This window comes from Syngnathus scovelli, unplaced genomic scaffold (genome assembly GCF_024217435.2).
Source record: "Syngnathus scovelli strain Florida unplaced genomic scaffold, RoL_Ssco_1.2 HiC_scaffold_207, whole genome shotgun sequence".
Classification (NCBI taxonomy): Eukaryota; Metazoa; Chordata; class Actinopteri; order Syngnathiformes; family Syngnathidae; genus Syngnathus; species Syngnathus scovelli.
In genome coordinates this window covers 17,501-30,000 of record NW_026061303.1, presented here as the reverse complement: position 1 = coordinate 30,000, position 12,500 = coordinate 17,501, and positions in this window count along the sequence as shown.

The following is a 12,500-nucleotide window of genomic DNA, read 5'->3' as shown; positions in this document are numbered from 1 at the left end:
CGCCACAAGGCGACAGCCACCATCCCCAAGCGCCATCCCCGACCGCCACAAGGCGACCGCCACAAGGCGACCGCCACCAGCCGACCGCCACAAGGCGACAGCCACCATCCCCAAGCGCCATCCCCGACCGCCACAAGGCGACCGCCACAAGGCGACCGCCACCAGCCGACCGCCACAAGGCGACAGCCACCATCCCCAAGCGCCATCCCCGACCGCCACCCCCCGACCGCCACCAGCCGACCGCCACCAGCCGACAGCCACCATCCCCAAGCGCCATCCCCAAGCGCCACCCCCGACCGCCACCAGCCGACCGCCACCAGCCGACCGCCACCAGCCGACCGCCACCAGCCGACAGCCACCATCCCCAAGCGCCATCCCCAAGCGCCACCCCCGACCGCCACCAGCCGACAGCCACCAGCCGACCGCCACCAGCCGACCGCCACCGGCCGTTCGCGGTGTGCGCCGCCGTTCCCCAAGCACCCTCCGGGACGAAGCCGGAGCCAGAGAATAGCAGCGGTGGTGCGTAAAAGCTGCGGCCGGGCCTCGCGGAAGGTCCCCGGGCGGCGAGCTGCGGAGCCCCGGCCTCCAGCTTCCACCAGGTAATAGGACCGGGCGCGCGTAAAAGCTGCGGCCGGGCCTCGCGGAAGGTCCTCGGGCATCCAGCGAGATCACACGGCCCCCACCGGAGGCGGCTAGCGCCTCCGTAGAGTAGTACCGGCCCGTGGAAGCGGCCGCCCGTCAGCCTGCGTTGCCGCTGGTCGAAAAATGCACTAAGTGCCAAACCCCATTCATTTACAACGGCGTGTCCGCCAGAGGGCGCACTTCCCCCGGCGGACCAGCCGGCGGGGCTCGTTAGAGAGTGTATCCGCCTGGCAGTGCCTCCTGGACGGCCTGTATTCCGGACCGCGACCGCTAACTTACGGGAGCCTAAACGGCCCGCGGACCAGCCGGCGGGTCCTCCGTGAAAGCCTATCCGCCTGGCGGTGCCTCCTGGCCGGCCTGGATTCCGGACCGCGACCGCTCACTCGCGGGACCCTAAACGGCCCGCGGACCAGCCGGCGGGTCCTCCGTGAAAGCCTATCCGCCTGGCGGTGCCTCCTGGCCGGCCTGGATTCCGGACCGCCACCGCTCACTCGCGGGACCCTAAACGGCCCGCGGACCAGCCGGCGGCTCCTCCGTGAAAGCCTATCCGCCTGGCGGTGCCTCCTGGCCGGCCTGGATTCCGGACCGCCACCGCTCACTCGCGGGACCCTAATCGGCCCGCGGACCAGCCGGCGGATCCTCCGTGAAAGCCTATCCGCCTTCGCCGGTTCCCCGGCCGGCCACGGGTGGCGAGAATCCGGCCTCCTCGCCCGGAGCGCGCTTCGACTTGGGCGAAAAATGCACCAAGTGCCAAACCCCATTCATTTACAACGGCGTGTCCGCCAGAGGGCGCACTTCCTCCGGCCGGCGGGGCTCGTTAGAGAGCGCGTCCGCCTTGGCCGGTTCCCCGGCCGGCCACGGGTGGCGAGAATCCGGCCTCCTCGCCCGGAGCGCGCTTCGACTTGGGCGAAAAATGCACTAAGTGCCAAACCCCATTCATTTACAACGGCGTGTCCGCCAGAGGGCGCACTTCCTCCGGCCGGCGGGGCTCGTTAGAGAGCGCGTCCGCTTTCGCCGGTTCCCCGGTCGGCCGCGAACGGCGAAAAGCCGGCCTCTTCCCCCGGAGCCCGGTGGGCGAATTTTTTTTTTTTTTTTTTTTTTCAAAGTGCCAACGGCTCTCGCGCCGCGCTGCGTCCGCCTTCGCCGGTTCCCCGGTCGGCCCGAACGAGCGAAAATTCGGCCTCTTGCCCCGGAGCCCGGTCGGCGAATTATTTATTTATTTATTTATTTATTTATTTATTTATTTATTTATTTATTTTTCCAAAGTGCCAACGGCTCTCGCGCCGCGATGCGTCCGCCTTCGCCGGTTCCCCGGTCGGCCACGAACGGCCAAAAATCGGCCTCTCCCCCCGGAGCCCGGTCGGCGAATTATTATTTATTTATTTATTTATTTATTTATTTATTTTTCCAAAGTGCCAACGGCTCTCGCGCCGCGATGCGTCCGCCTTCGCCGGTTCCCCGGTCGGCCACGAAGTATTGCGCATGATTATACGCGATGTTAATATTTATTTAATTATTAAATAAATACATACATGTGTTTATTAATAATATACGCGATGTTAATATTTATTTAATTATTACCTATATTATGAATAAACTAACGGTGATTTTACACGATTTGACTACATACGTGACCGTGAGATAGTGCCGAGGGCTCCCGCGCCGTCACGCGTCCGCCTTGGCACGGGTCGCCCGCGGCAGCGAGCGTTCGGCTCGCGGGGGTCCGCGGGGTGTTATTAGGGAGTGCGGCAGCCGTGCCGAGGCTCCGGCCGGCCGCCGGAAGTCCCGCGGGGGAGCGTCGGAGCTCCGCGAGGCCGGCCGGGGAGCCTCTTAGTCATCGCCCGCGCTCGCGGTGGTCCCGGTCGCTTAAAGTGCCACGGGAGGCGTAGCGATGCGAGTGAGTGTGCGCCAAGTGCGAGAGGCGGTGCATTTACGCGCCGTGTCCGCGAGAGGGAGGCAATTCCCCGTTGCGACCTCCGGGAGATCAGCGGGCCGCCGAAAAGGCTCGGCCGGGGTGCCTGGAGCCTCCTCGGGCGTCGAGTTAGGAGGGGGGCGCGCGGAGAACCGGCTGGATGTCCCCTGGAAGCTCAGCGGGCCGTGGGAAAGGCTTGGCCGGGGTGCCGGAAGCCTCGGCCGGCTTAAAAGTGAGGAGGAAAGCGCGCGGAGAACCGGCCGGAGGTCCCCTGGAAGCTCAGCGGGCCGTGGAGAAAGCTTAGCCGGGGTGCCTGGAGCCTCGGCCGGCTTAAAATGTGAGGAGGAAAGCGCGCGGAGAACCGGCCGGAGGTCCCCTGGAAGCTCAGCGGGACGTGGGAAACGCTTGGCCGGGGTGCCGGAAGCCTCGGCCGGCTTAAAAGTGAGGAGGAAAGCGCGCGGAGAACCGGCCGGAGGTCCCCTGGAAGCTCAGCGGGCCGTGGGAAACGCTTGGCCGGGGTGCCGGGAGCCTCGGCCGGCTTAAAACGTGAGGAGGAAAGCACCGGGAGAACCGGCTGGAGGTCTTCTGGAAGCTCAGCGGGCCGCCGAAAACGCGTAGCCGAGGTGCCGGGAGCCTCCTCGGGCGTCAAAAGTGAGGAGCGACGCACCCCCGAGAACCGCCCGGGTCCTCCAGCCACCGTTGAAAAAGACGTCGAGTCAGGCTACCTTAAGAGAGTCACAGTTACTCCCGCCGTTTACCCGCGCGGAGCGTCATCGCCTCCGCGAACCGTCAAAAATAAATAAATTCATAAATAAATAAATGTCAAGTGAGCCTACCTTAAGAGAGTCACAGTTACTCCCGCCGTTTACCCGCGCGGAGCGTCATCGCCTCCGCGAACCGTCAAAAATAAATAAATACATAAATAAATAGATGTCAAGTGAGCCTACCTTAAGAGAGTCACAGTTACTCCCGCCGTTTACCCGCGCGGAGCGTCATCGCCTCCGCGAACCGTCAAAAATAAATAAATACATAAATAAATAGATGTCAAGTGAGCCTACCTTAAGAGAGTCACAGTTACTCCCGCCGTTTACCCGCGCGGAGCGTCATCGCCTCCGCGAACCGTCAAAAATAAATAAATACATAAATAAATAGATGTCAAGTGAGCCTACCTTAAGAGAGTCACAGTTACTCCCGCCGTTTACCCGCGCGGAGCGTCATCGCCTCCGCGAACCGTCAAAAATAAATAAATACATAAATAAATAGATGTCAAGTGAGCCTACCTTAAGAGAGTCACAGTTACTCCCGCCGTTTACCCGCGCGGAGCGTCATCGCCTCCGCGAACCGTCAAAAATAAATAAATACATAAATAAATAGATGTCAAGTGAGCCTACCTTAAGAGAGTCACAGTTACTCCCGCCGTTTACCCGCGCGGAGCGTCATCGCCTCCGCGAACCGTCAAAAATAAATAAATACATAAATAAATAGATGTCAAGTGAGCCTACCTTAAGAGAGTCACAGTTACTCCCGCCGTTTACCCGCGCGGAGCGTCATCGCCTCCGCGAACCGTCAAAAATAAATAAATACATAAATAAATAGATGTCAAGTGAGCCTACCTTAAGAGAGTCACAGTTACTCCCGCCGTTTACCCGCGCGGAGCGTCATCGCCTCCGCGAACCGTCAAAAATAAATAAATACATGAATAAATAGTCAAGTGAGCCTACCTTAAGAGAGTCGTAGTTACTCCCGCCGTTCGGTCCGCTTAAAGTGCCACGGGAGGCGTAGCAATGCGAGTGAGTGTGCGCCAAGTGCGAGAGGCGGTGTATTTACTCGCCGTGTCCGCGAGAGGGAGGTAACTCCCCGTTGCGACCTCCGGGAGAGCAACGGGCCGCCGAAAACGCTCAGCCGAGGTGCTGGAAGCCTCGGCCGGCTCTCAAAGCGAGGCGCGAGGCACCGGGAGAACCGGCTGGAGGTACCCTGGAAGCTCAGCGGGCCGTGGGAAACGCTCAGCCGAGGTGCTGGAAGCCTCGGCCGGCTCACAAAGCGAGGCGCGAGGCACCGGGAGAACCGGCTGGAGGTCCCCTGGAAGCTCAGCGGGCCGTGGGAAACGCTCAGCCGAGGTGCTGGAAGCCTCGGCCGGCTCACAAAGCGAGGCGCGAGGCACCGGGAGAACCGGCCGGAGGTCCCCTGGAAGCTCAGCGGGCCGTGGAGAAAGCTTAGCCGGGGTGCCGGAAGCCTCGGCCGGCTTAAAATGTGAGGAGGAAACCGGCTGGACGTCTTCTGGAAGATCAGCGGGCCGTGGAAAATGCTAAGCCGAGGTGCTGGTTGTCGAATAAGGCTCCGCCATCTCGTAGAAGGTGCTAATAAAGTTCATATCCGCTCGGCTGGAGGTAATTGGCCCGCGGACCGGCCGGCGGGACCTCCGTGACAGCCTACCCGCCTGGCGGTGCCTCCTGGCCGGCGTGCATTCCGGGCCGCGACCGCTAACTTACGGGACCATAAATGGCCCGCGGACCAGCTGGCGGGACCTCCGTGACCGCCTATCCGCCTGGCGGTGCCTCCTGGCCGGCCTGGATTCCGGACCGCGACCGCTCACTCGCGGGACCCTAAATGGCCCGCGGACCAGCCGGCGGGACCTCCGTGACAGCCTATCCGCCTCCCGGTGGCTGCTGGCCGGCGCGGATTCCGGGCCGCGACCGCTAACTTACGGGACCCCAATTGGCCCGCGGACCAGCCGGCGGGACCCCCGTGACCGCCTATCCGCCTTGGCCGGTTCCCCGGCCGGCCACGGATGGCGAGAATCCGGCCTCCTCGCCCGGAGCGCTCGTCGGCTTCGGCGAAAAATGCACTAAGTGCCAAACCCCATTCATTTACAATGGCGTGTCCGCCAGAGGGCGCAGTTCCCCCCGCGGACCGGCCGGCGGGACCTCCGTGACAGCCTATCCGCCTGGCGGTGGCTGCGGGCCGGCGCGGATTCCGGGCCGCGACCGCTAACTTACGGGACCCCGATTGGCCCGCGGACCAGCCGGCGGGACCTCCGTGACCGCCTATCCGCCTGCGCTGGTTCCCCGGCCGGCGCGAATTCCGGGCCGCGACCGCTAACTTACGGGACCCCGATTGGCCCGCGGACCAGCCGGCGGGACCTCCGTGACCGCCTATCCGCCTGCGCTGGTTCCCCGGCCGGCGCGAATTCCGGGCCGCGACCGCTAACTTACGGGACCCCGATTGGCCCGCGGACCAGCCGGCGGGACCTCCGTGACCGCCTATCCGCCTGCGCTGGTTCCCCGGCCGGCGCGAATTCCGGGCCGCGACCGCTAACTTACGGGACCCCGATTGGCCCGCGGACCAGCCGGCGGGACCTCCGTGACCGCCTATCCGCCTGCGCTGGTTCCCCGGCCGGCGCGAATTCCGGGCCGCGACCGCTAACTTACGGGACCCCGATTGGCCCGCGGACCAGCCGGCGGGACCTCCGTGACCGCCTATCCGCCTGCGCTGGTTCCCCGGCCGGCGCGAATTCCGGGCCGCGACCGCTAACTTACGGGACCCCGATTGGCCCGCGGACCAGCCGGCGGGACCTCCGTGACCGCCTATCCGCCTGCGCTGGTTCCCCGGCCGGCGCGAATTCCGGGCCGCGACCGCTAACTTACGGGACCCCAATTGGCCCGCGGACCAGCCGGCGGGACCTCCGTGACCGCCTATCCGCCTCCGCTGGTTCCCCGCTCGGCGTGGATTCCGGACCGCGACCGCTAAATTACGGGACCCAAATTGGCCCGCGGACCAGCCGGCGGGACCTCCGTGACCGCCTATCCGCCTTCGCTGGTTCCCCGGTCGGCCACAGATGACGAATATTCGGCCTCTCGCTCTGGAAGTCCTGCCGACTTAGCCGAAAATTTTCTAAGTGCCATCGGCTCTCGCTCGGAAAAGTGTCCGCCTCGTCTGGTTCCCCAGCTCGGCCTCAGAATTCGAAAATTCGGCCTCTCTGAGGTACCAGGGGTAGGCTTTATGTACTTGGTCCCCCCAGTTAGTGTACTCATCACTTTACCCCCCTTTCGCAAAATATAGTCGGCACGTATGTGCAGAACTGTTTATTTTCATTTTAAAAATTTTCTAAGTGCCAGCGGAAGCTGTCACACGAACTGTCCGAGCTACCACGGTGCCCATCCCGGGCAGTGACGGCAAAAGGCCGATGTGTGTTTGATGGAAGTCTGAATAATTTCTAAGTGCCAACGGCTCAACCGCCGTAAAGTGTCCGCCTCGGCTGGTTCTCCCGGTCGGCCCGAACGAGCGAAAATTCGGCCTCTTCCCCTGGAGGTCCGGAACATTTTGGCGAATATTTTCAAAGTGCCAACGGCTGTTCCGCCGTAACGTGTCCGACCCGGCTGGTTCCTCCGGTCGGCCCGAACGAGCGAAAATTCGGCCTCTTCCCCTGGAGGTCCGGACGACTTTGGCGAATATTTTCTAAGTGCGAACGGCTGTTGCGCCGTAACGTGTCCGACCCGGCTGGTTCCTCCGGTCGGCCTGAACGAGCGAAAATTCGGCCTCTTCCCCTGGAGGTCCGGACGACTTTGGCGAATATTTTCAAAGTGCCAACGGCTGTTGGGCCGTAAAGTGTCCGACCCGGCTGGTTCCTCCGGTCGGCCCGAACGAGCGAAAATTCGGCCTCTTCCCCTGGAGGTCCGGAACATTTTGGCGAATATTTTCAAAGTGCCAACGGCTGTTGCGCCGTAACGTGTCCGACCCGGCCGGTTCCTCCGGTCGGCCCGAACGAGCGAAAATTCGGCCTCTTCCCCTGGAGGTCCGGAACATTTTGGCGAATATTTTCAAAGTGCCAACGGCCGTTCCGCCGTAAAGTGTCCGACCCGGCTGGTTCCTCCGGTCGGCCCGAACGAGCGAAAATTCGGCCTCTTCCCCTGGAGGTCCGGACGACTTTGGCGAATATTTTCAAAGTGCCAACGGCTGTTGGGCCGTAAAGTGTCCGACCCGGCTGGTTCCTCCGGTCGGCCCGAACGAGCGAAAATTCGGCCTCTTAACCCTGGAGGTCCGTTCAAGTTTAACGAATAATTTCTAAGTGCTAACGGCTGTTGCGCCGTAACGTGTCCGACCCGGCCGGTTCCTCCGGTCGGCCCGAACGAGCGAAAATACGGCCTCTTCCCCTGGAGGTCCGGAACATTTTGGCGAATATTTTCAAAGTGCCAACGGCTGTTGCGCCGTAACGTGTCCGACCCGGCTGGTTCCTCCGGTCGGCCCGAACGAGCGAAAATTCGGCCTCTTCCCCTGGAGGTCCGTTCAAGATTAACGAATATTTTCTAAGTGCCAACGGCTCTTGCGCCGAAAAGCGTCCGCCTCGGCTGGTTCCCGCGGTCGGACACAAAATGTGTCAATTCGGCCTCTCTGAGGTACCAGGGGTGGGCTTTATGTACTTGGTCCCCCCACTTAGTGTACTCATCACTTTACCCCCATTTCGCAAAATATAGTCGGCACGTATGTGCAGAACTGTTTATTTTCATTTTAAAAATTGTCTAAGTGCCAGCGGAAGCTGTCACGCGAACTGTCCGAGCTACCACGGTGCCCATCCCGGGCAGTGACGGCAAAAGGCCGATGTGTGTTTGATGGAAGTCTGAATAATTTCTAAGTGCCAACGGCTCAACCGCCGTAAAGTGTCCGCCTCGGCTGGTTCTCCCGGTCGGCCCGAACGAGCGAAAATTCGGCCTCTTCCCCTGGAGGTCCGGAACATTTTGGCGAATATTTCCTAAGTGCCAACGGCTGCTCCGCCGTAAAGTGTCCGCCTCGGCTGGTTCCCCCGGTCGGCCAGAACAAGTGAAAATTCGGCCTCTTCCCCTGGAGGTCCGGAACATTTTGGCGAATATTTCCTAAGTGCCAACGGCTGCTCCGCCGTAAAGTGTCCGCCTCGGCCGGTTCACCCGGTCGGCCAGAACAAGTGAAAATTTGGCCTCTTCCCCTGGAGGTCCGGAACATTTTGGCGAATATTTCCTAAGTGCCAACGGCTGCTCCGCCGTAAAGTGTCCGCCTCGGCCGGTTCACCCGGTCGGCCAGAACAAGTGAAAATTTGGCCTCTTCCCCTGGAGGTCCGGAACATTTTGGCGAATATTTCCTAAGTGCCAACGGCTGCTCCGCCGTAAAGTGTCCGACTCGGCTGGTTCCCCCGGTCGGCCAGAACAAGTGAAAAATCGGCCTCTTCCCCTGGAAGTCCGGCCGAGTTAAGGCAAATATTTCCTAAGTGCCAACGGCTGCTCAGCCTTAAAGTGTCCGACTCGGCTGGTTCCCGATGTCGGCCAGAACAAGTGAAAATCCGGCCTCTTCCCCTGGAAGTCCGGCCGAGTTAAGGCAAATATTTCCTAAGTGCCAACGGCTGCTCAGCCTTTAAGTGTCCGACTCGGCTGGTTCCCGATGTTGGCCAGAACAAGTGAAAATCCGGCCTCTTCCCCTGGAAGTCCGGCCGAGTTAAGGCAAATATTTCCTAAGTGCCAAGGGCTGCTCAGCCTTAAAGGGCCCGACTCGTCTGGTTCCCGATGTCGGCCAGAACAAGTGACAATTCGGCCTCTTCCCCTGGAGGTCTTTTCAAGTTTAACGAATATTTTCTAAGTGCCGACGGCTGCTCCGCCTTAAAGCGTCCGACTCGGCTGGTTCCCGATGTCGGCCAGAACAAGTGACAATTCGGCCTCTTCCCCTGGAGGTCCTTTCAAGTTTAACGAATATTTTCTAAGTGCCAACGGCTGCTCCGCCTTAAAGCGTCCGACTCGGCTGGTTCCCGATGTCGGCCAGAACAGGTGAAAATTCGGCCTCTTCCCCTGGAGGTCCGTTCAAGTTTGGCGAATATTTTCTAAGTGCCAACGGCTGCTCCGCCTTAAAGTGTCCGACTCGGCTGGTTCCCGATGTCGGGCAGAACAAGTGACAATTCGGCCTCTTCCCCTGGAAGTCCGGCCGAGTTTGGCGAATATTTTCTAAGTGCCAACGGCTGCTCCGCCGTAAAGAGTCCGACTCGGCTGGTTCCCGATGTCGGCCAGAACAAGTGACAATTCGGCCTCTTCCCCTGGAGGTCCTTTGAAGTTTAGCGAATATTTTCTAAGTTCCAACGGCTCTTGCGCCGAAAAGCGTCCGACTCGGCTGGTTCCCGATGTCGGCCAGAACAGGTGAAAATTCGGCCTCTTCCCCTGGAGGTCCGTTCAAGTTTGGCGAATATTTTCTAAGTGCCAACGGCTGCTCCGCCTTAAAGTGTCCGACTCGGCTGGTTCCCGATGTCGGGCAGAACAAGTGACAATTCGGCCTCTTCCCCTGGAAGTCCGGCCGAGTTTGGCGAATATTTTCTAAGTGCCAACGGCTGCTCCGCCGTAAAGAGTCCGACTCGGCTGGTTCCCGATGTCGGCCAGAAAAAGTGACAATTCGGCCTCTTCCCCTGGAGGTCCTTTGAAGTTTAGCGAATATTTTCTAAGTGCCAACGGCTCTTGCGCCGAAAAGCGTCCGCCTCGGCTGGTTCCCGCGGTCGGCCGTAATAGGCGAAAATTCGGCCTCTTCCCCTGGAGCGACCTCCAAATTTGGGCGAAATTTTTCTAAGTGCCTAAAGGTACCAGGGGTTTGGGTACCAGGGGTGCAGTACGAACTGGTCTTTTGTCAACCCATGTACTTTTTCTAGAGTACATGGGTTGGTCCCCCCACTTAGTGTACTCATCACTTTACCCCCCTTTCGCAAAATATAGTCAGAACGAGCATGGGGGACGCAATTGTTTTCCATGCAAATCAATTGGGCCTGGTCCGAGCGCTGGTAACGGCCGCCAGCAAGCGTCCCCTGCTCGGATAGCAGAACTGAAGAAGGCACGGCACTTCCAGAGAGAGAGAGAAAATTTTCTAAGTGCCACATTTCTCAAAAATTTTCAAAGTGCCACATTTCTCAAAAATTTTCAAAGTGCCACATTTCTCAAAAATTTTCAAAGTGCCACATCTCTCAAAAATGTTCAAAGTGCCACATCTCTGAAAAACTTTCTAAGTGCCACATCTCTGAAAAACTTTCTAAGTGCCACATCTCTGAAAAACTTTCTAAGTGCCACATCTCTGAAAAATTTTCTAAGTGCCACAGCACGGCTGTGAAATATTCAAAGTCCTACAGGCATTGGCAGAATCCGCGGACGGCCGTCTGCTCCCGGCGGCCGCCGCGAAGCTACTACCCCCTCCCGGGGACGGCTGTCTGCTCCCGGCAGCCGTCCTTACCCCCCTCCCCCGTTTGCACCGCCTGAAGTTAGACCCGCCTTGGTAGGGCCCCCACCGGCCCCGGCTCGCCGGCGTTGGGTGGACGGTTCCTGCCCACTTGCGGGTCCCGGTCGCTTGGCAACCGACCGGGGAGGACCAGCCGCCTCCTTAAACACAGGCTGGAAGGGAAATCCGATCAAGCTACGGAGGACCGGCCGCCTCCTTAAACACAGGCCGGAAGGGAAATCCGATCAAGCTACGGAGGACCGGTCGCCTCCCTAAACACAGGCCGGGCAAAAATCTGCGAATGGGCCCGTCAAGGGTAGTGGGTCATCCAAGGAGGGAGGTACCGGCCGCCTCCTTAAACACAGGCCGGGCAAAAATCTGCGAATGGCCCGTCAAGGGTAGAAGGTCATCCAAGGAGGGAGGTACCGGCCGCCTCCTTAAACACAGGCCGGGCAAAAATCTGCGAATGGCCCGTCAAGGGTAGAAGGTCATCCAAGGAGGGAGGTACCGGCCGCCTCCTTAAACACAGGCCGGGCAAAAATCTGCGAATGGCCCGTCAAGGGTTGTTGGTCATCCAAGGAGGGAGGTACCGGCCGCCTCCTTAAACACAGGCCGGGCAAAAATCTGCGAACGGCCCGTCAAGGGTTCTGTCTCATCCAAGAAAGGGGTACCGGCCGCCTCAGAGGCCGGAGCGAAGGGGGCGAAAGGCTGTCGATGGGGAAGGATCGGGGCCACGGCTAATCTAGCGATGCCCGCGTCGGGCGGTCACTCCGACGAATGAGCGGGGCCGAATCCGGCGCGAGGCGGCCTTCAGGCACGTGGTTCGAGACGACCTCACCCGGCTCTAGCCCGGAGCGAAAAAAACACTCTTATAACCTGACCGACATGCGCCCATGACCCGCCTTGGTAGGGCCCCCACCGGCCCCGGCTACCGCCGGCGTTGGGTGGACGGTTCCTCCCCACTTGCGGGTCGCACTCCAGCGCTAGGCCGCCGCGCGAGCGCGCGCCCCGCGCCGCCCGCGCAGGCCTAGCGCGAACCGTACGGCAGCGAAACCGAGACGCCCCGGCTCAACCTCACCCAGAGGCCATCCACGGAGGCCGAGCGCGCGATCCGACTTGCGGCACGCCACGTGGGCGTCCGCCGGCCGCGCCGGTCGACCGCGAAACCGATTTCTCAAAGACCAAGCCCGAGTCCCAACCTCCGCACATATCCGCACACGCCTTCCCGACCACCGCGAAGCGGGAGGCGTCTATCGTGGCCGCCGGGGCGTATGACCCCTCCGCGTGAGGCGTGCGGGCTCGGGGGGGCCGCAACGACCGAGTCTGACTCGGACGGGGCGCAGCTTCCCTCCCGGTCGCAGCATCAGCGCCGAACGCGCGACGTCACCAGCCCCCCGGAACGGTTCGTCGGGAGCGCGGCAATGGCCCACATCTCACCTCGCCAGCCGGCCGCAGCGGGCCGCGCCGAACCGAGTCTGACTCGGGGTGCGCACAGTCCCGTCTGGGTCACGGAGGCGACGAGCTGTGACCGCCACCGTCGCCCCTTCGTCCTTCCGGATCCCCCCAGCGCCGGCAAAACTCCGCATCCTGGCCGCATCGCGTGACCGGGCGGGCCGCAACGACCGAGTCTGACTCGGACGGGGCGCAGCTTCCCGCCTCGGGCCATCGCAAAGCGTGCCTCGCGCGGGCAAAGTCGCCGGCGCAGCGCCGCGCCCCTCGACAAGAGCGAGCCTCAGCCGGG